The 22,115-nt window shown below is 54.9% G+C and overlaps 1 protein-coding gene and 1 long non-coding RNA gene across 6 annotated transcripts in view; one reads left to right on the top strand and one right to left on the bottom strand.

Moving 5' to 3' along the window:
- The window catches only part of SEPTIN9 (septin 9), a 216,237-nt gene that overhangs the window by 166,254 nt on the left and 27,868 nt on the right, over positions 1-22,115 (top strand). The gene's annotated exons all lie outside the window — the stretch shown is intronic.
- Positions 1,888-7,030, bottom strand: LOC105718075 (uncharacterized). Its single transcript, XR_010339780.1, has 3 exons — positions 6,472-7,030; positions 5,063-5,122; positions 1,888-2,454 (listed from the first exon to the last, which is right to left on the bottom strand). It is a non-coding gene; the product is annotated as an uncharacterized LOC105718075 (long non-coding RNA).

The raw sequence follows: 22,115 nt of genomic DNA, 5'->3' as shown, positions 1-22,115 counted from the left end.
TTCCTCCTGTCTTTTATCCACCCTGGGAATCATACACTGCCCACCAGGGGCTGAGGGGCTGCGGAAGAGAGAGCTTAACACCCAGAGGCCGGGGCCTTCTGCAGGCGCTGAGCTGCTGTGGCCTGATCTGGGTTCCCTACTGGAACCATCACAGCAGAGTTAGTGATCTGCCTGGAGGAGCTGCCTCACTCCGGCTGACGCCAGGGCTGATTTCGCGGGGCAGTGCCAGGCCTTGGTTTTGCTGGGGGTGGTGGTCAGTGCAATGGGCCCAAACAGTGGCAGAGGTGCTGGCCCCTCTGCCCTCCCCACGGCCAGCCAGCCTAAATGCGATTTTGTTTTTCTTTTTCCCTCCTTCTCCCTATAAGTGACACCAAATGCGATTCGTCAGTGCTTTCATTTGGGTTCAGTAGTTGGATCACGGGCAGAAGCACTCCAGATTTGTCACTGTCCCGAAGTTAGGGGTGAGGGACACCCCCTGTGAGATCCTGGCTCCTGGGTGCTCTTGGAACCCCAACTCTGGCTAGGCCTTGGGGAGCTGACACTGATGGGGTTGCTGACACTGACCCCCGACCTCTGCATGGCCTTTGGGAAAGGGGCCCTTCACTCTCTGTCCCATCCAGCCTGGCTGGCAGTACCCTCTTCTCAGGCCTGTGCCCCTGGCAGGGCCTGCTGCCCCACCCTGCTCTGTGGGTGCCAGGCTCCACGCGCCGGGTGACTCGGTCATCTGAACGGTCACTGAGCAGTCAACCTTGCCAGTGTCCCCAGGGGACTGTGCATGGGCATCCCCCCTCCCCCACATCATTGTCTCTTCTCTCTCAGCCTTTGTTCCAGGGGCCACCACAGGACCAGGAGATTTACGGACATGGTGGGGCATGTCTACTAGGCAGATTGGGCCCTGAACGTGGGTGGCCCCTCCAAGGGGCACGTCTACTAGGCAGATTGGGCCCTGAACCTGGGCGCTCCCTCCAAGGGGCGCGTCCACTAGGCAGATTGGGCCCTGAACCTGGGCGCTCCCTCCAAGGGGCACATCCACTAGGCAGATTGGGCCCTGAACCTGGGCGCCCCCTCCAAGGGGCACGTCCACTAGGCAGATTGGGCCCTGAACCTGGGCGCCCCCTCCAAGGGGCACGTCCACTAGGCAGATTGGGCCCTGAACCTGGGCGCCCCCTCCAAGGGGCACGTCTACTAGGCAGATTGGGCCCTGAACCTGGGCGCCCCCTCCAAGGGGCACGTCCACTAGGCAGTGGGCCCTGAACCTGGGCACCCCCTCCAAGGGGCACGTCCACTAGGCAGATTGGGCCCTGAACCTGGGCGCCCCCTCCAAGGGGCACGTCCACTAGGCAGATTGGACCCTGAACCTGGGTGCCCCCTCCAAGGGGCACGTCCACTAGGCAGATTGGGCCCTGAACCTGGGCGCCCCCTCCAAGGGGCACGTCCACTAGGCAGATTGGGCCCTGAACCTGCGCGCCCCCTCCAAGGGGCACGTCCACTAGGCAGATTGGGCCCTGAACCTGGGCGCCCCCTCCAAGGGGCATGTCCACTAGTCAGATTGGGCCCTGAACCTGGGCGCCCCCTCCAAGGGGCACGTCCACTAGGCAGATTGGGCCCTGAACCTGGGCGCCCCCTCCAAGGGGCACGTCCACTAGGCAGATAGGGCCCTGAACCTGGGCGCCCCCTCCAAGGGGCATGTCCACTAGTCAGATTGGGCCCTGAACCTGGGCGCCTCCTCCAAGGGGGCCCTCAGCGGGCGGGGATGGTGGTGCCATCTCTCTCTCACTAGAACTGACATGAGGATTGTGTCTTATCGATCCCCGTCCTCAGTTTCTGGACGTCATAGGTGCTTGCTCAATGAGCGTTTGAATGAATGAATGGTCAGCATTGTGTGACTGCAGATTTTCAACTTTTATCCAAATATTTTGTGGTTTCTGGGAGGCTAGCCCGAGAGTCTCACAAGAATCTCCATTCTTCCTGCGTGCTCTGCGCGAGGTGTCCTTGGAGGGTTTTTAAGAAAAAGGGCCAAAGAGCAGCATTTCCTTGGGGATTTGAACACACTCTCCCTGGGGGCAGGGGACTGCCCTAGAAGACTCCCGTCCTGCTTCCCATGCACCATGTGACTAGGAGGGTCTTGGGACAGGATGATGTCTTTTGTGCCTTGTGTGCTGGGACCGGAGGAAATGCTGCCTGTGGCCAGTGTCATCTGCCAGCCGTGAAGACTAATGATGGGCCGGACAGTGGCCCCATTGAGTGGGAGGGAGAATCGCTGCTGTCTGTAGCTGGGGGGCTGGGCGGGTCGGAGCTGAGGAGGGGCAGAACAGCGCAGACCTGGCACGGAGAACCCTGGAGGAGGAGCAGGGGGTCTCGGCCATCCAGGACGCAGGGACGTGCACGAGGAGCAGGTACGGTGTGTGTCCTCCTGCCGATTCTCCGCCTGTTGGCTTCGTTACCTGCATCAGGCTTTGTGGTGAGAGAGGGTACAGAGCGGAGGGAGGTGCTACAGCCAGGCAGGCCACACATTCTGCTAATGGACTGTTACCCGTTGTTTCTGTGGTTTTGCTGTCAGGGTCCTCCAGCACCAGGCCCCCATGGCCAGGGATGGGCCCCACAGCCAGTACCAGCTCTCCGCAGCCAGGGACAGACCCCACAGACAATACTGGGTCCCTGCAGCCAGGGATGGGCACCCATGGCCAGTACCAGATCTCAGGGACCAGCACTGGGTACGCACAGCCAAGGATAGGCCCCACAGGCACTGCCGGGTCCCCAGAGCCAGGTCTCAGTGTCAGTGACCAGCACTGGGGCCCCGGGTGACTGAGGGAGTGCACGGCTGACTAAAGATGCAGGAGCCAGCCGGGCTGTCCTGAGACCCTAAGCCATCGCTCAGGTCTCAGGGGGCTCAGACTCCTCTGCTCATCCTCTTGAATTCTAGAATCAGACACACTTGGGTCCAGCCTTGCCCCCAGGGCCGTGTGCCTTCAGTGAGATGGGGATGGTGGCACAGGGCCTGGCACACCGGTGGCACAGGGTCACCTGCTTATATCTATACAGCCTTGGCCCTTGTCCTGGCTGCGTACCGCAAGTCCCCCCTGGACTCGCCCTGAAGGGAGGCTGGGTTTTCTGCCTGTCCCGATGAGAAGGCAGAGGGATAGTCCCCAGCGAGCCCGTCTGAGGGTTGTAACCTCTTCCCCTGGTGTTTTCCTGCTCACCAGGAATGTTGCAAGCTTCCAGCTGAAACCTACCCGCCGGAGTCGCTTTCTACCCTGTTCCCCATCCTTCCTCATTCAGCACCCCCCACCACAGCCCAGTGCAGGACGTCGGGTGGAAAGGGGTCCCGGGCGGGCTGGAGCCAGGTTCCCAGGCAGGGCGGCGTCCCGAATCTGGGACTGCGATTTCGGAGGCCCCTGCCTTGTTCCAGCCCCGGTACCGCCACCATCCTCATGCTCATTGGAAACTAACTGGCCTCAGGCTCTAAAACCTCAGTGAGGTCTGTGGACAGGGAGGAGCCTCGCTTGTGGGTAGAGGGACTGCCGGGTCCATGTGCCTATTATGAACCACGTGGCCTCAGACCTAACTTTCCTCTCTGATCCTCGGCCTTTTGTCTGAAAAATGGATAATGATGGTTACCACATCAAGGGCCATCATGGGGACAAACGGAGATGAAACGGAAGAGGCTCAGCACGGAAACTGGACACTGAAGTGCTAAGTGTGTGTTACCGGCTGTGGTGGCTGCCAAGGCCCAACCGCATGGCAGCTGTGGGCTGAGTGGCGGGCAGGAGGTACAAGACAGGCCTTCCTGAAGCTTCTGATCCAGTGAGATAACTACGCACCCAGCTCTAAGAAGGAGTGCCCCAGGAAGGTGGGGACTCTGCAAAGGCTTTGTGGCCCAGGAATTTGAGATGTGCCTCTGGCCTCTTTGGAATGTCACTAGAGCTCTGGGAGGAGGTCAGCTTAGATGTAGGGGCAACGGGAGAGATGGGAGTGAGAAAACCGCTTGGCGTCGGGAAGTGGAGCCTGGAGAGGTGGCCTGGGGGCAAAGGAGGGCTTTGGGGGCCATGGGCCCATGCGTCCAGGAGGTGGAGGCAGTGAACGGGGCCAGGGTCGGGCCCATACATGGCACCGCCAGCCCTGCCACCAGTCTTGCCGAGCCTGCACCTGCTCCTCGGGTCACCTGAGCGCCACTCCTACCTGGCACTCTTTGGTCTGATGCCTACTTCCTGCTTTCCGCCCTCCTGGGAAGAGTGAGGCCACTTGCATGAAGTCCCTCGGCTGTCCTTTCCCGTCCTTCCAAGTGTCCTGGCTGCCTCCCAGCCTTCCCCAGGGTTAGCCATTGACCTGAACTGCCCAGTCCCACCTCCACAGACTCCTGGGACCTTTCCCGAGCACCACCAGCCACCTCTATCTTCACCATTCACTTGTGCATTCACCCAGCAGGGCTTTTGGGTGTCCTCTCAGTAATATCAAGGTGCTGAGATACAGCTGTGGGTAGCCCCGGGCCCAGCCTGTGAGGACCTCACGGTTGCCATCTCCCCGGTGCACAGCCCCTGCCAGGCACCTTGTGGGATCCAGAAAGGGTTGCTATAAAGGAATACCCAAGGCTGGGGATTATTTGGCTCACGGCTCTGCAGGCTGTTCAAGTGGCGCCAGCATCTGCTCAGCTTCTGGGGAGGCCCCGGAAGCTTTTCCTAATGGCAGAAGGGGATGGGGGAAATGGCATGTCACCGTGGCGAGACTCTTTATAGCAATCTGATCTCCTGGACCTCATGACCATGGGGAGGACACCAAGCCACCCATCAGGGATCCACCCCCATGACCCAAACACCCCCCTCCAGGCCCCACCTCCAACATCAGGCATCATATTTCTACATGAGATTTGGAGGGGACAGCGTCCAAACCGTATCACCCATGGCCTCTCTGTGCGTGCCTCAGTTTCTACATCTGGCTGAGCAGTAGAAGCTCCTTCTCTATTCCTAGCTGAGAGGGCAATGGGGGAGACATGGCTCAGGGATGGGAGGCTGGTCCCCTGAGGGACCCCGGTGTCTGCAGGGTGGGAGTGAGGGAAGGCCCCTACCTTGTGTGTGCCGTGCTTGGCTGGCTTCTCGCAGCTTACCGTGGGGCTCCCCGAGGACTGCTGGGGAAGAAAGAGCTAATTAACTTGGACAGCCAAGTGCTGAAGTTATCATTAAGCTTGAGCCACCCAGGGGCCCCCTCCCTCTGGGGCCCATGTCAGCCGGCAGAGAGGGGCTTAATTGAATTTTCTTCCTGTCCACCAAGGCTCCTGGCTGGTTTGATTGGGGTTTGGGATATGGGGAAGGAGAGGGCTTGGGCCTCTTCCAGATTTGGAGTGGGTCCCGCCAGAGATGGCCCAGGAAACCCCGGGGGCCACCCCAGCAGCTTAGGTCTCCTTCAGTCATTTCCTCTGGTCCTGTTGAGCAGCCCCGGCCCCTGGAGCCCTCAGTGGGGGATGTGGGGGCCTGCCAGGCTGGGGTCCTCACTGCTGCCACTATGCACGGCTGCATCTTGTGTGTGGGGAGTGGGGTGCTGAGTGGGGTGTCTTGGGAGGCAGATTTTCCCTTCTTGTCCCTCCTGCCCAGAGACCTCAGGGACGAGTTGAGTGAGAGACTGGCTCTGGTTCTGTTGCCATCCCCCACTCCGTTTAAGTGGAGGTTTATGGCTTCCTTCTTTATTTAAAAGGGTCATTCTGTGACTTAACGGATCTCAGTCTGTCACCCAGGGCCCTTTTAAAAATCCATAGGGAGGCCGGGCGCAGTGGCTCATGCCTGTAATCCCAGTACTTTGAGAGGTTGAGGCTAGTGGATCACCTGAGATCAGGAGTTCGAGATCAGCCTGGCCAACATGGTGAAACCCCATTTCTACTAAAAATATAAAAATTAGCTGGGTGTGGTGGTGCGTGCCTGTAATCCCACCTACTTGGGGAGCTGAGGCAGGAGAATCACTTGAATCTGGGAGGTGGAGGTTGCAGTGAGCAGAGATCACACTACGACACTCCAGCCTAGGTGACAGAGTAAGACTCTGTCTCAAAAAAATAAAAACATAAAATAAAAATCCGTGGGGAGATCCATTGGCTGGTGTGAGGAGAGTGTGAGGAGGTAGATGGAGAAGGTGCCAGGCTGAGGACCGCCCCCACCCTTGGGCTACAGAATTGAAGGAGGGGGCACATGAAAAGTGTTCCTAGATCCGGGCTGGAGGCTGGGGACATCCGAGGGCAAGGACGATGCTGTCCCCGCTCTCGTTTGCAGAGGAGTGCTCGGGGCTCACCGGCTTCTGGTTGCTGTTGAAGCGATAGCTTTATGGAGATGGAATTCACATACCGTGACGTTGACTTTTTTAAGTATACGGTTCAGTGGTTTTGCTCTAGTCACAAAGTGATTGTATTAGGCTCATCCAGAGAAACCACCAGTAGAAGGTGTGTACATGTGCGCAGATTAAGAGATTTATTATTGTGAGGAGTTGGCTCACCTCATTACGGAGACTGGCAAGTGCCAAGAGTCACAGAGTAAATCAGCAGGCTGGAGACACAGGCTGTGGCTCTGGTGCCCATCCGAAGGCAGAGACCCAGGAGAGCCAGTGGTGCCGTTCCAGTCCCGAGACCCAGGAGAGCCCAGGTGTCCGTTCGAGTCTGAAGGCGGGAGAACGCTGGTGTTCCAGGCTGGAGGCGGTTCAGCAGGAAGAATTCGCTCCCACTCGGGCTTTGTGTCTCATTCAGACCTGCAGGCCCTGGTCATGAAATCACAAAGGCCCGAAGAGAACAAAATCAGAGAAAAACAAAACCCTTTCCTACTGGTTTTTGGTTCATTGGCTGGGACCCTGTAAATCAGACTGACAGAGAGATGAACAGGAAACACGCATAATGATTAAAATAAGTTTTACTTGCCACTGAGCCTTCATGAGGAAATGAAGACCCAGTGAAACTGTGAGCCTGGGCGGTTTTTGTTTTGTTTTGAGACAAGGTGTCACTCCATCACGGCTCACTGCAGCCTTGACTTCCCGGGCTCAAGCTGGGACCCAGCTGCTCTGCACTCACTCTGAGTCCCAGCTCAGCCTCCCAAGTAACTGGGACTACAGGCATGCGCCACCGTGCCTGGCTAATTTTTTATTTTTATTTAATTAATTTATTTGTTTTGAGACAGTGTCTTGCTCTGTCACCCAGGCTGGAGTGCAGTGGCACGATCTTGGTTCACTGCAACCTCTGCCCCCTGGGTTCAAGTGATTCTCCTGCCTCAGCCTCCTGAATGGCTGGGATTACAGGCGCCCACCACCACGCCCAGCTAATTTTTGTATTTTAAGTAGAGATGGGGTTTCATCATGTTGGTCACACTAGTCTCGAACTCCTGACCTCATGATCTGCCCACCTTGGCCTCCCAAAATGCTGGGATTACAGGTGTGAACCACCTCTCCTGGCCCTAATTTTTTATTTTTTGTAGAGACAGGGTCCCACTATGTTGCCTGGGCTGGTCTCAAACTCCTGGGCTCAAGCAGTCCTCCTGCCTTGGCCTCCCAAAGTGCTGGGATTACAGGCGTGAGCCACCGTGCCCGGCCTAGTCCTGCGCGTTTTTATGCTGGGTTTGATGAAGAGTGGAAAGTCATGGGAAACTGTGACAGAGCAACAGAGGATGAGCTGAGTAGTGAGCCCGGGGGGTCTCAGCAAGGCCTGCATACTGGGGCCCCTCTCAGATCCTCCATCTCTGGCCATGAGGCTCTTCCTTACCACTGGGTGTAGGAAGGGCGCCTCTGGCGTGAGGGGCTCATGATCTACTTCAGAGAAGGGGCAGGTCAGCAAGTCCTTCTTGGACCTGCCATTTCTTTTCCTTCAGCTGAAAATATTCACTATGTCAAGGCACTGTATCTTGGAGTGTGCATTCCAAACCCTGATGCCTTCAACTGATCAGGTGAGGCCCACCCACATCAGGGCACACAGTCTGCTTTGCCCGGGCTCCTGACTGCACCCTTTCCCCATTTGCCCTGAGAATACTCACCAGCAGTATTCCTGGCTGCAGCATTTACCCTAAGGTAACGTTGCCGGGAAATATCTTGCTTTTATTATTATTTTCACATCGCTCTAGGATATCGACTTCAGAAACAAAAGACATCATTCTGTTTACAGCATCCCATTTTTACTAGTCGTATTTCCATTTAAAAAAAATAGTAATTATCGGCCGGGCATGGTGGCTCATGCCTGTAATCCTAGCACTTTGGGAGGCTGAGGCTGGTGGATCACCTGAGGTCAGGAGTTCAAGACCAGCCTGGCCAACATGGTAAAACCCTGTCTCTACTAAAAATATAAACATTAGCTGGGCGTGGTGGCGGGCGCCTGTCATCCCAGCTACTCAGGAGGCTGAGGCAGGAGAATGGCTTGAACCCAGAAGGAGGAGGTTGCAGTGAACCAAGATCACTGCATTCCAGCCTGGGCGACAGAGCAACGTCATCATCATCATAATGAATTCTCAATCGCTGAAAATGTCAAATCCTAGAGAACACAGCATCCCTACGCGTGATGTAGACATTGTTCTCATCAGTTGTTGCCTGAAGATTCATTTGATGAATCCAGTTTTTCTGAAAAAGATGATTCTGATGATTCAGATGATTCTGATGTTTTACTTAGAAATAACTGCAGGAACAGTTTGGTTTTTTAAACAACTCTTTTTTTGTTTTTTGAGACAGAATCTCTCTCTTGTCCCAGCTGGCGTGCAGTGGCACCATCTCGGCTCACTGCAACCTCTGCTTCTCAGGTTCAAGGATTCTTCAGTCTCAGCCTCACAAGTTACTGGGATTACAAAGTGCCTGCCACCACTGCTGGCTAATTTTTTGTGTTTTTAGTAGAGATGGTGTTTCACCCGATTGACCAAGCTGGTCTCGAACTCCTGACCTCAAGTGATCCGCCCGTGTCGGCTTCCCAAAGTGCTGGGATTACAGACGTGAGCCGCCGCGCTTGGCCAGTTTTTACATTTAATTTTCACGTAGAACATCGGTCAGATATGCTTCAGCCTCAAAGAGGGTGTTTATGTAAAATGAAGTGAGTGCTGGCAGTGAGCTGAACTTTTTTTTTTTTCTAAAAAGTAAAAAGGTTACATGTTAAACTCACCCAAATACACCCTCACAGACACACTCAGGAATAGCGTTTGACCAAATACCTCCGTGCCCTATAGCCCAGGCCAGTTGACACAGAAAATTCACCAACACAGTTATACACGCATCACCATTAATCTCAGCACCTTTCATCATTTCCAAAAGAGACCCAGTCCCCATTCCCAACTCCTGACTGTCAGTCCCTAGCCACCGCTCATCTGCTTTCGTCTCTAGGAATTTACCTGTTTAGATAGTTTGTATAAATGGAATCCTACAGTATCTGTCTCCTTTCACTTGGTAGAATATTTTCTCCTTTCACTCATCCGAACTGTGGCATGTATTGGTGCTTCATTCTTTTTCATGGCTGAATAATATTCCATCATGGATAGATCACACTGTGTATCTCTTCATCTGCTGATGGACATTTTGGTTGTGTCTACTTCTTGGCTAGTGTGAAGAATGCTGCGGTGAGTGCGAACACGTTTTCATTTCTCTTGGGTAATTGCAAGGTCATGTGATTTAGCCAACCAGCCTTTAAGCCATGTGTCTGGACCCAGGGAGGGGTGCATTGCTGTGCTTGGCCAGCCAGGCGCTGTGAGTCCTTGTTGCAGCCTGTGTTTCTCTGCTGTTCTCTGAGGTTGCTCTTGCCAGCACAGGCCGCCGTGAGCCCCAGGAGGCCAAGGCGCCCTTTGTTTCATCTTGAGTCCAGGCCTAGCTCCATGGATGAATGGGCATTGACTCAATGCAGGGATGGGTGGGGGTGGGGTGGGGACGCAGAGTGGCCCCGGGGCCTGCAGCTGGGTCCTGGCAGCTGATTTCTAGTTTCCTTTGCCTGTTGGAGCCCAGAACGAGTCAGAAAGGGGAAGTCAAGGTTCGTGTGTGTTTTCTGCAGTAGATTGGTAGGCACGGGTGGGTGAGCTCCTTGCAGCTAGTTACAGTGTGAGAGAGGAAGTGGGAGGGAAGGGAGAGGGTGAGTTTGGTGTAACTCACCCCTGGTAGGAGGCTGGGCTGAGGCTGGGGGAAGTGACTTTTAATCCGGACCTTCCTGGGGAGGATGGAAGGGCTGAGGCCCCCAGGTGAGGGTGGCCACAGGTCTCCCAGGGCTGAGGTCTTGGGGGAGCAATGTGCTACTGTGTTTCTGGACTGTGTACGTCACACACACGCACACACGCGCACACACACACACACACACACACACACACACGAGTAAACTAACACAAATGTGTGTCCATTGTCGCTTTAAACCACCAGCCTGTAAAGCGAAGGCCCCGCCCAGGCCCACATCTGGGCACCCACTCCCCAGCCAGCAGGTGGGCAGTTTGCGCTTCAGTCTGTGGCCGCTCGTCCAGGATGCAGCCCAGGAGCCCAGCCAGCTTGGAAAGCCCTGTGGGCGCAGCCTCTGAAAGGCCCGGGCCAGGCCCCTTCCCCCTCCCAGCCCTGGGAGAAATTACCATATGAATGTGGCTCCTTCCCTTAGTTCGGGCTGGAAGGGGCCTGGGAGGGGACAGGCTTCCACCCTGGGAGCTTGCAGGTTCCGGCTACTGCCTGCGGTGGCTGTGTGAGCGTGAGCGAGCCAGGGGTCACTACCAGGTGGAAGGAAGAGGCTGGCATTTCTTCCTGGAGGTCACCGTTTGAGTCCCACAGTAGGTTAACCCCAGGCCCTGGATCCTCGGGAGGAGGAGAAAGAGGAGAGGCAGGAAGTATGGAGGGTGGGCCGGCCCGGAGGGTACACGGATGGGGCAGCGCGGGAGACCTGGGGGCTCCCTCATTGACCCAGCCAATATCCCAGTGTTCATGAGAACACGCTATTACTGCAGTTTTGTTACTTTGATCTGATTTCAAAAGCACAACTGATTACTTTAGGGAACAGAGAATCTAAGGAAGGCCTCACAGGAGAGGTTAAGATGCGATCAAGTAAATGTGAGCCATTTGTAAACTGTAGAGTGCGGTGCTCCGGTCAGCCCTGGGGTCAGCGCCCCTCTGATGTTCAGCTTGGCCCCTGTACCTTTCAGTGCCTGTCTGAGCTCTGTGGGGGTCAGGGCTGGGTCTGGTACATTCAGGGACTTCTACCAAGCCCCTGGCAGTGTCTCAGTTACTAAATCCACTTTGCCGGTTCCTGAATCACCTCCCTTGGGGCAGGCCATGTCACATCAGGCTTTTCATGCTGGATAGTAGATGGCTGGGACCAAGTCATCCTTGGGCCACAAGACGTCTGACCCTCCGCTGGTATCTCAGAAGATGGTAGCTCTCTGGGGCGTGTCTTCCACGTGGTGCTTGGTGACCGGTGGCCTCTAAGGGGCCCCCCTGCCTCAGTGTGGGGAGTGGCCTGGCCAAGGTCTCAGGGTCTGGATGGAGCCAGGCGTAGGCCCAGGTGTTCTGGCTGGAGGCCCCCTCCCACGGGCTCTGCCTGTCCTGTGTCCCTGGTCCTTACTGTGTCTTCTGTGTTCCTGGGAGAGACCCCAGAGGCCCTGAGCCCAGCACTGGGGTTGGAGAGTGGGCGGGGAAGGGGGTGGGGATTAGGGTCCCTGGCTGTGGAACTGGCAGGCCCCAAGTCCCCGCCCCAGTCCCCTCCCCACCCGGCGTCTCATCCCACACTGACCATTTCCTGAACAAAATTTCCTGAAGGGGCCTCCCACCCCAGCTGTCCTAGGAAGCCCATCCATCCTTCCGCCTTAGTGCTTTGTGGCTCCAGAAGGACGGTGGAAGCCGGAAATCATGAGCCTCTCATTCACAGGCGACCACACACCAAAGCCACAGGGACACCGTGGGAAAGGACTCTGGCCAGTGCAGCCGGCACAGAGGGAGCGGTGTCACCAGGGTAGACAGGAGTAGTGGCTGCCCCCATGCTGCTTTGGGAGAGAGGAGGGGCTGAATGAAAGGGCAACAGGCTGGCCATTCATTCATTCACTCACTCATTCACAGGGTCTTACCGGGTGCTTCGGACGTGTAAGATTTTGTGGGCAGTGAACGCAACAGACCCCAGACAGCAATCTGGGGTCCACACGTGTAAGGCCACATGCTGGGCCACGTGTGTGAGCACTGAAGGACCCAGTGTAGATTAGATTAGCTGTCCTGGGAGAATAAGCAGGTGTTCCAGGAGCAGCATGGGGGGAGGACGGCCCCGGCAGGGAGGACCTCTGGGGGAAACCTCCTCGGAAGAGCTGAACGGAGCTGGGGAGGCTGGGTGTGGTTAGGTTAGGGGCGTGTGCTTTGTTAAAGACTTCGAGCATTTACTGACCAGGCACAACACTATGTGCTTCATAAGTATCTCGTTCGATCCCCAGCATTATGAGACAGATGTTATTATCCCATTTCACATATAAGAACATTGAGATGCAGAGTGGTAAAGTTACTTGCTCAGGGTCATGCAGCACGTTGGTGGTAGGACAGGATTCTGTAGCCTCAGGAATCTAGCTTATCCCTGGTGCAACAGAAACCAGTCACAGTTTCATGGAGGGAAACAATCAGATTAATAAGTTTTATGACAGCCCTCTTGGTGTTTTGAGGAGGAGGGGTGGGGCAGGGGCAGTTAATGGTGGCGGCTTGGGTTGCAGGTGGCTGAGATATGTTGGGTTAACTGATGGGAGTTTGGGATGGACGAGTAGACATGGAGTCATGGAAATGGACGGTCCAGGCGCAGCCCCTGGAGATCTAGCTGCAAAAGCTGGTGGCTGAAGAGGCCGTTCACTTCGATGGGGGATGGGGTAGCAGGAGGTGGAATGGGAGCTCTGGAGTTCAGCCTAGGGCACGGTCATTTGGTTCAAGATGCCTTCAGACATCCGGGCTTGACAGTGGCAATGGCTATGGATACCCAGGACCCAGCAGAGGGCCTGGCACAGGGGGGCCCGGGGACATGTCTGTGAGTCATGGCCCCCAGGAGCTGTCAGGCTGGCACCTGAGTGTGAATCTGGACAAAGAAGGGGTATTGTTGGCATTGAATGCCCAGGGGCTGGGTGAAGTCAGCTAGGGAGCGGGGCCCTCAAGGTACCAGGACTGACACCGTGGGTGAGGGTGAAGGAGGAGCCAGCAGAGGCTGAGAGAAAAGGAGGAAGGTCATCAGAGCCCTGTGCAGAAGTCTGGAGAGCATTTGGGGAAAGGAAGGGCTGGGTGGTCGTCATTCCCTGCTCCTCAGAGGCAAGGGTGACCCCTGTGTGTTTCATTCTTCAGAGGACTGGTGGCTCCATCTGGTCAGAACCCCAAGTTCAGAGGTGCCGCTGAGCTTCATGCCACAGTGCAGGCAGCAGAGGCCACGGAGCAGACCTGCGGGGTTGGAGCAGGCCTGCGGGTTCAGAGCACGCCTCCTGCTTCCTGGTGTCTCATACCCTGAGCTCAGAGGTTGCTTCGATGCCCTGTACAGCATCCCCCCAGGCAGTGTTCCAGAGAGAATGAAAGTGACTGTCTTGAGGTGGCCAGGCAACCATCCTCGCACACTGCTTTTTCCTGGGGAGAGTCTGGGGTGAAAGAGCATGTGTGTATGTTTCTGAGACTCCTTGGATAGGCCACATCTACCTACCTACCCATCTTTTCAATCACCTGTCTTTCCATCCATCCACCCACCCATCCACTCACCCACCCATCCACCCTTCCACTTATCCACCCATCTACTCATCCAACTATTCATCTACCCACCCATCCACTCATCCATTCATCCACCCATCCACTCATCTACCCATCCACTCATCCACCCATCCACTCATTCACCCATCCACTCATCCATCCATCCATCCATCTATCCATCCACTCATCTACCCATCCATTCATCCACCCATCCACTCATCTACTCATCCACCCATCCGCTCATTCACCCAACTACTCATCCATCCATCCACTCATCCACCCATCCACTCATCCACCCATCCACTCATTCACCCATCCACTCATCCATCCATCCATCCATCCATCCACTCATCTACCCATCCATTCATCCACCCATCCACTCATCCACCCATCCACTCATCCACCCATCCACTCATTCACCCATCTACTCATCCATCCATCCGTTCATTCATCCATCCACCCATCCACTAATTCGCTCATCCATCCATCTACCCATCCACTCATCCATCTATCCACTCATCTGCCAATTCACTCATCCATCCATGCACTCATCCACTTATCCACCCATCTACCCATCCACTCATTCATCCATTCATCTATCCACCCATCTACTCATCTACCCATCTACCCATCCACTCATTCATCCATCCACTCATCTACTCATTCACCCATCCATCCATCCACCTATCTACTCATCCACCCATCCACTCCTCCATCTATCCATTCATCCATCCACCCATCCACCAATTAACTCATCCATCCATCTGCCCATCCACTCATCCACTCATCCATCTATCCACTCATCCACCCATCCACTCATCCATCAATATATTCATCTATCCATCTACTTATCCACCCATCCACTCATCCATCAATTCACTCATCTACCCATGTACTCATCCACCCATCCACTCATTCATCCATCCACTCATCCATCTATCCACTCATCCACCAATTCACTCATCCATCCATCTACCCATCTACTCATCCATCTATCCACTCATCCACCCATCCACCCATCCACTCATCCATCAATATACTCATCTATTTATCTACTCATCTACCCATCTACCAATCCACTTATTCACCCATCCACCCATCCACCCATCCATTCATCCACCCATCCACTCATGCATCCACCCACTCATGCATTTATCCACCCATCCACTCATCCATCCATCCACTCATATACCCATCCACCCATCTGCCAGTTCACTCACCCATCCATTCACTCATCTACCCATCCACCCATCCACTCATCCATCTATGCACTCATTCATCCATCCACCCATCCATCTATCCACCCATCCATTTATCCAATTTACTCATCCACTTATCCACCTATCCACTCATCCATCACCTACTCATTCATCCATCCACTCATCCATCCATCCACTTATTCATCCATCCACTCATTCATCTATCTACTCATTCATCCATCCACCCATCCACCTATCCACCCATCCACTCATCCATCTATGCACTCATTCATCCCTCCACCCATCCATCTATCCACCCATCCATTTATCCAGTTTACTCATCTACTTATCTACCTATCCACTCATCCATCACCTACTCATTCATCCATCCACTCATCCATCCATCCACTCATATACCCATCCACCCATCCACCAGTTCACTCACCCATCCATTCACTCATCTACCCATCCACCCATCCACTCATCCATCTATGCACTCATTCATCCATCCACCCATCCATCTATCCACCCATCCATTTATCTAATTTATTCATCCACTTATCCACCTATCCACTCATCCATCACCTACTCATTCATCCATCCACTCATCCATCCATCCACTTATTCATCCATCCACTCATTCATCTATCCACTCATTCATCCATCCACTCATCCACCTATCCACTCATCCACCCATCCACTCATTCATTTATCCACCTGTCCACTCATCCACCAATTCACTCATCCACCCATCTACTCATTCACCCATCCATTCATTCATTCATTCACTCATTCATCCGCCCACCCATCCATTCAGCTGCTCCTTCATCCACCTACCCATCCATTCATCCATGTGTTCATCCATCCACCCACTCACCCATTCACACACCCATACACCCACCCATTCATCCAACCATCCATCCCCATCCTTATTTCAGAAAGCATTTGAAGTTGCAGGAGTATGCATGTGAAAAGTGCATCATAAGTTTTACAAGGCCTCTCTTTGGCTTCCTCACTTCTTTGATTGGTCTTTCTTTTGGACATGCAGGATTCTAAGCAGCTCTGCTGGGAGGTGGGTGCAGTCCAGGTAGGCTGCCTGCAAAGTTAGGACCGAGGGAGTCACATCCAGGGCCCTGTGGGTTCCCAAGGCGATGGCACTGTAGGCCCACTGCTTCCAGACCTCCTCAACCCCCAGGCTCCTGAGCAGGAGGACTCCTGGCTCAGGGCCCAGAGATGGGGAGAGAAAACAGCTCCAGTATCCCAACCCTCAACAGCCCAGTGTGGGTGCGGCATGGATTGGGGGTACCTGGAGCAGCCGATCCCTTCACCCCTCCCCCACCTTCCCGGCCCCTCTGGCTATGATCAGACAGTTGTGTGTGATGTCTTTCTCACTCCTGAAGGGGTCATTTAGTCAGGCTCCTACTCATGGCCCAGGAATGTGCTCCTCCCTGTCTGTCTCCCACCCCCAAGCAGGCGCTGCCTCCAGCCCCCTGCTCTGTGTGAAGTCCCGGACATGGGGCAGCTTTCACAGCATCCCCAGGCCCTGAGCTGATCTGCACAGAAGGGATCTGGGGGAAAGCTTTTTTCTACCCAGCTCCTGGCAGGGGGCCACCCTGCTGCACCCCAGAGACCCTTGTCTATGTTTTGTTATTTCAGATGATTTCTTAAGTTGGGGGAGGCAGAGCCCCAGCACCCCCAGCCCCTGTGGATGCCTCACTGCCGAGCTCTGCTGTGTATCTGCTGACAGCCCTGCTGATAGCAGAGGGGACTGGGGAGAGGAGGGAGGCTCTGGGCCCTGCCCTCCCTCACCCCTGCTTAGGGGACATCCCTGATAAGAGGAAATTCCAGCCCGTGACAGATGGTCAGTGTCCATCCACCCACAGGGGAACTTTTCTTTTTCTTTTTAAGTTTGCAGATTTGCCAAGAACTAATGGAATCTCTGTGGTTGGCCTGGCCACTGTGGACATGGCCGGAGGGCTGGCACGGGCTGGGTCTTGGGGTTGCTTTGGGGTAGGGGCCGCTCCTGCTGGAAGGTTCCCTGGGGTGGGGGAGGTATCCGGCCCATTCCCTGATCCTGCCTCTGCAGTGGATTGGCTCCAGGAGCTGGGGCAAGGCAAGGGGGCAGCGGAAAACAGAATACAAAAGAGCCCCCTCAACACACACACCATACCAGAAATCAGAGGATTCATCCTTGGCCTGCCCTCCCCGCAGCCTAAGTGCTGAGAGCAGCTTTTTAGGAAGTGAATGGTGGCGGTTTGCAGGTCGGAGCCTGCTCCGTCCCAAGTTTGATGTCTCAATAGGCCGCAGAGCCTGGTTGAAAAAACTCAGGCTAGGGAGGAGGTGGGTTGCAAATGAAAGAACAGAGGAGGGCCTCTTCCAGAAAGGGGCGGTGGCATGGGGAGCCCTTGGACCTTGTCCAAATTTGACTTTACCAACCAGGGCCGCAATTGAAACCGTGCTGGCAGAAGGGCAGAGCTGCTTGAGATTCCTTCCTCCACAATAGAGAGGTTTGCTTGAAAGGGTTTGGTGAGGGAAAAGCTGGAGGAGCCTTGGCCGGCAGCAAAAGTGCAGACTCCGCCTCCCTGCCTTGGTGGCGCCTCGGGCCCCTGAATGAAAGAAAGAAGAGGCCGGATGGAGACAGACTCACACCACCTGTCCCTTCCAGGTCATGCAGAGGAGCACACAGGGTTCTTGTTAGCTCTTCCACCTTCTCTCTCCCCAAGAAGAAAAAAACACTGACGTGGGAACCGTCAAGCTGCAATTTTGTTTAAGCCCCATCGTGAAAAACGGAAAGAGCTCCAGCTCGGAGCAAAATGCAGCTCTTTGCCTTTGCAAATCCCTGTCTTTCTCTGGGAGGCCAGAGCCATTGTGTGCAATTTCTAAGCAGGGTTTCAGAGTTCCTCAGGAGGGGAGGGCAAAGCCTCAGCTTTCTGGCATCCCAGGTCCTAACCAGACTTTGAGGAGATGCTTCCTGCTCCACACAAAGTGTGAAGCGTAATTCGATTTGGAGTTAGTTAACAAATTAGACAAGCTGTGCGCATTTTAAAAATTCAGTCCTTGATCCCCCGCCCACACACATTTGCAAACCGTGGTCATTTATATTCCGTGTTTCCATCTTTAGAAGAGAACAGGAAGTCCCCAGTGACATTTATGGGGTGTTTGTAGTAGCTTGGGTCGGTTAATAGGAACACAACGGAGTGAGCACAGAGTTGAGTAGATGGGAAAAGATCCTGTTTCAAAGCCCTCCGGGGATGACATTCCTCCTCTTCTCTGCCCAGCTTGTTCTCACTTGGGGGCTCTTCCTGCCGGAGCGCAGGGATGGAGACCAGCCGGCCTCAGCCCTCTCCTCTCACCTCTGTGTTTCTTAGACTAATCTTCCACCTTGAATCATTTTTTTAACTTGCCCTCCCCCTTCTCCAGCTGCAGAACCCAGAACTCTGTGTGTGTAGTCAAAGTTTACAGAGTGCTGAAGGTAATTCTGGGATAACCCTATTCAATTCTGTTGAGTTCTCATCAGACCAAGGGTTTTCTTTTTTGATTCTCATTTTATTTTATTTTGTTTTATAGGGATGGGGTCTGGCTACGTTGCCCAGGCTGGTCTTGAACTCCTGGGCTCAAACGATCCTTTTGCCTCGGCCTCCCAGAGTGCCAAGTTATTTTTTTAATTGGGATCCACTGGCCTGGGAGTTCTTTGAGGAACCCTCCAAAATGCGTTTGTGTCTGTCTGTCTTCAACACCTTTTCTAGGGAGAGTTCTTACTTTTCACCAGATCTCAAAGAAGTTTGTGGCACACACACGTCCTATACCACTGTATCAGACCGTGAGCTCCTTACATGTAAAAGACTGCTTCAAATCTGTCTGGAAGTCTTGGCTAAAAAACATTTAAATAAATGAACTTCAAGTTCCCATGTGCCACCGCTGTTTTCGTTCAGACTGCTCTCAAGCCTGTAGAGTCATCTTTTTGTTACTGTGAAGTAGACACTCAACAAATACTTGTCAGATGAATCAGTGTTGTGGTCCTGGTCCGCTAGGATCCTGGGATCGTCGTTTGCCATTATTGTCTATAGTTTCTTTACGATCGTGTTCCAGAGCAGTTCTTTCTCTGAGGTCTGCCCACCTCTGCAGGTGTGGCCAGCTTCCAGCCCTGTCGCCTTCCCATTCTCTTTCCTTTACCTGCATTTCCTGAACTCTTAATAGTTAACGATAGCTTTCCCCGCCACCCACTCACTCATACCTGAAGTGAAAAGCCATCGTTGAGGCCTCTGTGGATTTTGTCAGCCCAAGCTGGGGTGGCCTCCCAGAAGTGGAGCTTTCAGACGAGGGATGGACATTTTAGTGTCTGCTGGGTAGATCCACCTGGGAGCTTTGGCAGGGGCCCTGGGGCAGCTCTGACTCTTCATTTTGAGTGCAGGACCTCTGGTGCACCAGGGTTTGCCAACTAAGCATCTGTGTCCTGGGAGAGCCATAGGCAGGCCTGAGGGGGCCCTTGGGAATCTGGGACCCGCAGCTGGCCCAGTAGCTGGTACCGTCACCTTTCTTGCAAGGGAAGTTATGGAAACTGAAATGTGAATGTGCTTTGATAGGCCTGGGCTGCCCGTAAGCCCTGGGAAGAGCCCTCGTAACCTTCCCTGGCTGTGGGTGGAATCTCCTCCTGGCAGCTCAGGACTCTGCCTCCAACTCCCTGGGGAGAGCAACTGAGGGAGGAGCTGGAGGCTGAGGCCCGTGTTGAGGTGCCTGCACCGCAGCTGGCACCTTCTGGGTCTTGGCTGCAGGAACCCCATACTTCTCCAGCTTTTCTATGGTGCCCAAAGCCCTGGCCTGGGGAGGGGTCAGCAGCCTGGGCGTCACTACCTGGCTTCAAATCCTGGCTCTACTGCTCACTTGCTTTGTGACCCTCATAACCGACAAACATACTCTTGGCCTCAGTTTTCTTATCTGTGAAATGGAACGATAACAGTGGCTACCTTATAGGGTTGTGTGATGATCCATGAGTTATAATAGTTCCGGAGCAGCTTTTAGAGTAACACCTGGAGCTGGGTGCAGTGGCTTATGCCTGTAATCCCAGCACTTTGGGAGGCCAAGATGGAAGGATCGCTTGAGGCCAGGAGTTCGAAACCAACCTGACCAACATTAGTGAGACCCACTCTCTAAAAAACAAAATTAGAGTAACGCCTGGCACAGAGAGCCCCCAGTAGACCTTGGCTGCCGTGATGAGCTTTGTTTCTTCATTTGTTCTTTGGTTTGCTAGATTTTTTGCTGGGGCTTGCTGTCAGCCCGACACTGGTCTGAAGAAGGCCGGGCCTGGTGGGTGGAATGTCACATCAGGAATGAACGTGATGGATGAGGTGTCTGGCTTCACAAGCCCTATGTGGGGGGGTCGCGGTGAGAGGAAACCGCACACATCATTATTCAGTTACTGTCGTGGGGAGACTGCTTGGACACAGAGGGCAGGCTCTGTGTGGGAGCGGGGAGGGTGAGCTCTGCGGTGAGGCTGGGCTTCCCCAGGATTCAGCAGGGAGCTGAAGGACTTTGCAGGCACCCAGGGAGGTAGGAGAGGAGGAGGGAGCAGCCCAGGACACTGGCCCCCTGGCATTGCCTGCATCAGGGACTCATTCACCTTTCAGAAGCCCCTTGGTGGGTTATAGGACCTGAGGTCCCCTCTGGGCTCGTGGCTGCTGGGAAGGCCTGCAGTGCCACAGGGGTGGTGACCCCAGGGTCTGGATTCAGGGGAGCCTGCAGAGGGAGGGCAGCTCGGGGCTGCTCCTGTGTGTGTTGTTATGAGGCGAAGTAAGGAGACTGCTGGGCCCACGCTGGGCTGGGGTGGATGGAGGCAAGGAAGCTTCGCCAGGGCGAGGGCACCAGCCGGAGATGCCAGCAGCTTTCTCATGGACACGGACCTGGAAGGCTGACAGGGTGTGGTGAGTGCCACTGGCTCCCCTACCACAGCCTGGTCGGTGGTTTCTGTGGACAGGAGGAGGATGAGGATGGCCTTACATTCTGCTTGGCCACCATGGGCGGTGACTGAGCAAGTGTGCGGGATGTGGGCATTTCAGTCTGTGCTCTGACAGCCAGGCATGGGTTGGATTGCGGTGAGACGGGGGAATGGCACAGACTTGACCCTGAGAGCTTTGTCCTGGGGTGCAGGCCCGGCTGTCACATGGGTACCATGTGGCTGTCCCCTGCAGCTGGGAATGACATTGGGCGGTGGCTCAGGGTCCCTGGCCCCAGCAGCACCATCTCTGCATTTGGCCAGCGAGGCTGATGGGACTTGTGTGGACATTTCTGGGACATAGAACAATCGGCATGACAAACAGGGAGGGGTGGGCACTGAAGGGTGGCCCCTGGGCCTTAGTTTCCAAGTCGGGCTTTGCCAGCCTGCCGTGTTGAGCCCTCTCCCTGGGCACCAGGCCCGGTGGGCCAAGGTCAGCCCTGGGGCTGTGATGAATGTGAGGGCCCCTAAAATGTGTCACATCCAATAGCTGTCTCCTCACTGGGCACCGTCTCCCAGCCAGATGTCCTACAGCCTTCTTCCCAGCCACAGGCAGTGATCCAATTCTGTCATCCTTGGCAGGCCCTGGAGTAGGGGTAAGAATTTGTTACCAAGCACAGACGTTCCCAGAGGTCGCTGGCTCAGGGCCGTGTGGATTACAGCTCTTTCATCCCTGCCTGAAACCCGCCGGCAACTCTGGAGAGAAGATGGTCCTGTGGATGCCTGCAGGAGGAGGGAGTGGGTCTCCAGGATGGGCAGAGTTGGGGCAGTCCCCATCACAGGACCGGTGACCCCTGCCACCAGAGCCAGTGAGTGGCAGAGGGGCCCTAGCTTAGGCCTGGGTTCAGAATGAGAACCTGCAGAGAAACTGTCAAGGTCTCCTGCCACCTGACCCCTCCGGCTGGCTGCCACCCCAGAAACACCCTTGCTGGGAGAAGATGGGGCACTCGTCTGGGGCACTGTCTGGCGACACTGGCTGGAGGCCCTCAAGCCTAAGTGTTGGCGTCTGGGCCTCAGCTGTCCTCTGAGCTGTAAAGCTGGCTGGTGGGCACCTGCGGGAAACACTGGACTCTTCTGTTCTTTTACTTTAAGTTCTGGGATACATGTGCAGAACATGCAGGTTTGTTGCATAAGAATACATGTGCCATGGTGGTTTGCTGCTTCCATTGGACTCATTTTAATCCAGCTTCACTAGAAATGCCTGCCTTCCTTCCCTCCTTCTTTCCCTCCTTCCCCCCCTCCCTCCCTTCCTTCCCCCTCCCTCCCTCCCTCCCTCCCTTCCCCCTCCCTCC

The sequence above is a fragment of the Aotus nancymaae genome, unplaced genomic scaffold (assembly GCF_030222135.1).
Source record: "Aotus nancymaae isolate 86718 unplaced genomic scaffold, 86718_ANA_hifiasm-v0.15.2.pri h1tg000089l, whole genome shotgun sequence".
NCBI lineage: Eukaryota > Metazoa > Chordata > Mammalia > Primates > Aotidae > Aotus > Aotus nancymaae.
The sequence above is the reverse complement of the archived record's forward strand: the minus strand, read 5'-3'. Positions and strand labels throughout refer to the sequence as shown.